The sequence below is a fragment of the Corvus brachyrhynchos genome, unplaced genomic scaffold, assembly GCF_000691975.1.
Source record: "Corvus brachyrhynchos isolate BGI_N302 unplaced genomic scaffold, ASM69197v1 scaffold7, whole genome shotgun sequence".
In the NCBI taxonomy this organism is placed as follows: Eukaryota; Metazoa; Chordata; class Aves; order Passeriformes; family Corvidae; genus Corvus; species Corvus brachyrhynchos.
In genome coordinates, this window is record NW_008239054.1 from 2324415 (window position 1) to 2328998 (window position 4584).

The following is a 4584-nucleotide window of genomic DNA, read 5'->3' on the forward strand; positions in this document are numbered from 1 at the left end:
ACTGGACGGAGTCTTGAGCAGTCTGAGAACAGTCCTGATCCTGAGCAACCTGTCTAGCAGATGCTGCACTGAGCATGGGGGGATTGAACTAGATGATCTCCAGGGGCTTCTTCCAACCTCATCCATGCTCCTGTTTCCTCAGGGCCTTGGCAGTGGGAAAGCTGACAGAGCCCTGCAAAGGAGAGAAGCTTAAGGGTAAAAAAGGATGCTTGTTTGCTACAGCATACTTCCAAGTGGCACTCCCAGCTGATTTATTACACTGGTGGCCTAATTAAACCATATCCTTTCCATCTTGGATTTTTTTTCTCCGTGGTTATCAAAGACAATGTTCTCATCTGAGTAGTCCACTCTAGCTCTAAATCTGCTCCTACACCCCTTCCAGTGCTACATACAATATTCCCTGTTGCCAGAGGCAGCTACATGAAAATGGGACTTTAATTAGCAGAGAACATCTCCTAGTCTCCTCACCTCCCTAGGGCCTGTCCTGCATCTCTAAGGGCATCTGTCTATCCATTATTTACCCCCATGAAGGCTCAGGGACCTCCAGCAAGGATCATGTTTTCAATGAAACAGGCTGTTCCCAAAACCTTTGATGGTGGATTATAGGGATCCAGAGAAAGAATCCCACTTCAGGTGAGAGTTTTAGGGCCTGCCTTTCACAAGAGAGATGCCAACAGTGCAAAAACAAAATGCATGCCTGGAAGAGCCCCATTCCTAGGAGTCTGGATCCTCACTCACTGAATGTCAGTGCGACTGCCCTGAAGGCAATAGACCTGTGATGACACGCAGGGATGTGCCTGTTTGCCTCTATAATTTATGTTCTGTTGTCAGTGACTGTACCTGCTTTTACAGATTTCAGTTCTACCAACAAGATTAAATATAAGAGGTAGCCCCTCTGTAAAATACGGCTTTGGACTTCGCCAGCTGCAAAGCAAGTAATAGAAAATGCACAATCTAAGCAACAATTTCTCATCTGTGTAAAGGCAGTGATACTCTGTGTCAGGTCACAGCCTCGGCCCTGGAGAAGTTATGCTGAACTTCCCTGCAGAGTTTCATGGAGGATGGTTTTTATTTTTTCTTGAATTATTCTAGGTAGATGTGATGATGTTTCCTGCTGCACAACACTTCCTCTGAATGCATGTAAGCAGTATCCTCCTCTTCTGCTGAGCAGGGTACTTAAGTAGCATTTCCCAGCCAACGTGGAAACTCCAGGAGCCTTTTGCTTTGCAGGCATTGTTTCTTCAGTTCATTATCTATTTATAGTTGTTGCCTTTGATCGATGTTTGTATTTAACCTTGTATTTCTTAATTTGTAGGTCAGTCTGCATTTACCATGGTTAATTTATTAGGGCAGATTCTTCTTCTCAGTCAGCTCATTGGGGGAGGAAAGTGTGTTTAGGAGCTGTAAATCATTCCAAACAGATCTCATCTAGTAACCTTAGTAACCGAGTTTTGTACTGGAGCAAGTAATATTTTTGTGGTGATATTTTTTCAGTGTGAATAATAGAAAAGTAATGATAAAACAACACGTTTGAGGATGAACTTGCCAATAAAAATTGCTATAAAAGCAGCAGCATTGTTTCAGAGCAAAATTATAGCCAATCCTTTTCCAGAACCTCTGTAAAAAAACCTCAGAGCAAAGCTGTTCTCCTGTGTACACTATAAGCTAATTCCTCTATTACTGGATCTTGTAATGCAGGCTCTTAGCATATTTCATAGAACCTCAAGTCACAAGCTTCGTTAAACAGTAAGGCATGCTGCTTTGGTTGAAAGGATCATGTGGACTATTACTTTCATCGAATATCACTTTCTGTGATAAAGAAAAGGCAAATACTTCAAAAGACACCAGAAAGCTTCATACCAAGGTAGTCCTGAAAGTCTGGATAAGCACTAGTTCTCTGCATGGCACTGCATTTGAAAGTGCCATTAGAAAAATCCTCACCAGGGTGGGGGCACCCAGACTGCTGACTTACAGGGTGTGATTTCTTGCTCACTCAGGTGCCTCAGATGTCTAGAGTGGAGTTTTTGCAAGTACTCCTCCCTTGAGCTTAACTCTTGGTCTGTGTCCAACTATGATCGTAGAATCATAGAATGGTTTAGATTGGAAGGAACCTGAAAGATCATCGTGTTCCAACCCCTTGCCATGGGCAGGGATGCCTTCCAGCAGGCCAGGTTTCTCAATGCTCCATCCAGCCTGGCCTTGAACACTTCCAGAGATGGGACATCTGCAGCATCTCTGGGCAACCTGTTCCAGTGCCTTGCCACCCTCACAGTAAAGAATTTTTTTTCTAGTATCTAATCTAAACTTCCTCTCTTAGTTTAACTCCTTTCCCCTTTGTCCTGTCACTAGATGCTCCTACAAATAGTTCTCTCTATCTTTCTTGCAGGCTCCCTTCAAGTACTGGAAGGCCAGAATTAGGTCACCCTGAAGCCTTCTCTTTTCCTGGCTGAACAATCCCAATTCTCTCAGCCTTTCTTCATAGGAGACGTGCTCCATCCCTCTAATAATTTTGGTGGTCTCCTCTGGACTCTCTCCAACAGGTCCATGTCCTCCCTGTGCTGGGACCCCAGAGCTGGATGCAGCACTGCAGGTGGGGTCTCACCAGAGCAGAGCAGAGGGGCAGAATCCCCTCCCTCTCCCTGCTGGCCACACTGCTTTGGATGCAGCCCAGGACATGGCGGGCCTTCTGGGCTGCCAGTGCCCACTGCTGGGTCATGGAAACTGGACATTTAGCTGTGACCCACCAGATGGCTGATGTGAGAGGTGCCACATCCTCTGACATCACTCCCTCTTCAAACCAAGTCATGAGAGGAAGACAGGGACTTAAAATAGCAGGTGGCCAAAGCCCATCTTCCCCTCAGCACTGCCCTGGGAGGCAGGAGACCTCAGCTGAGAGGGAGGCAGGCCCACACATACCACATCTCACTTCTAGTCTACACCTCCTAATTTGTGTGGATTTGGTTCTTTCCAGAAAAATGAGGGAATGAAATCTTGCCTTCTTGCCACTTGGGGAAACAGCTCTAGCCATTGCCTCCAGGACCTCTGCTCATAGTTTTTCAAGGAAAACACAAAGCAGATTCTGGCCAAAGAACACTGACATTCCTGAAGGATGAAAGTACCATCCTACTGCCCCACAAGCACATCCCTGGGCCAGGTTACTCCTCTGGTTAGCATTGGCCACATGCTCAGGACTTGCTGGCCTGGAAGCCCCTGTGAGAAGCATGGGACTTCCTGGGCACACAGGTGCCCAAGGCAGGGCTTTAGGCTCTGGATTGCTCATCTCATCATCGTGTTTTGCAACCTCTGACTTTCAGACATACCAGTACATTTTCAGAGCTAGCCCAATGGAGCTTTTCTCAGCATACTGTGAGGCTTTGAATACAAACCACAGCCAGAATGGCTCCTCACAGACACAAGTACTTTGTTAAGTCAGCACTAAGTTAAGTTTTGTCACAGGTCTTGTCATACCACTGTGTCTGAGCTGAAACCATTTGCTATTCAGTACAAGAACTGAACAATTATTCGGGTCAAGAGCAGCAAAATGCCATGGAAACTGAAGTGGGACAGTACGTGTTCACACAGGGCAAGAGTCCTTTGCTCTCTCTGTGCAGAAAGTGCCATTGGCTCTTGAATGAATACAGGCAGACAGGAGTTCATCTTCTGCTTTATCAGAAAAATAGACCCTCCAGCCATGTCAGCCTCCTGGTACCATGCTCATCCAGGAAGGCTGAAAGGCCATCAGGACAGCACAAGTAGAGGCTCTAATCTTCTTTTGACAGCCTGAGCACTCCACATAGACTTCAGGATTACTCCCTGTGTGAAGATTGAGTCACCTGTGACTCATGTAGCAAGATATTCACCTATGCCTTTTCTGGGGCAGCTGCTTTTCCTTTTGAGCCCATTTCTGTGCCACCCACAGCAGCTGACCTGCTTCAGAAAGATACTCAACTCCACTTGCCCTCTCTGAGAGGAGATAACACCCTCTGTGAGTCATGACTACAGCACAAGGTCTTTTCCAGCTGGAGAAGTTCAATGGCTTGGCTGGAGGACGGAGAAAAGCTGCCTCATACTCCCATCACTTTCTGGTTTGTACATCTGTCATCATCAGCATGAGAGCATAATAATGCCCCTGGCACCATTTCCAGCAAAGGACATCATCAATCCCTGCAGGGACTTTTTTTTTTTGCCACTGCAGATTTACAGAATTGACTTTTAAATCATTTTTTTATTGCTAATTTCACTTTCTATCACTCTGCTCATCTACTCAGACCATCTTTTTGGCCTTCTCTGGGCATGAGATGAGCATCCTATCTGAAACCTGAAGCAGCAGCAGTCACTGTGTCCTGTCTCTGCAAAGAGCAGGCAAGACTGAGGAAGGTACTCAGCACGAGAGGCAAGGCAAGAAGGAAGCAAGAGGAGTATGAGTAACACAGCTATTCTAGCTGGAATACTTGGTGTCAGAAATACTCAGAAGCACATCTACCATTTCTTAGGTGCTGTGTAATGTCAGACAGAAACAGCAGGAGCTGAGGGCATTGAGCATCTGGAAATATTTGATCTTTTGAGATTCAAAGTTTACTACAT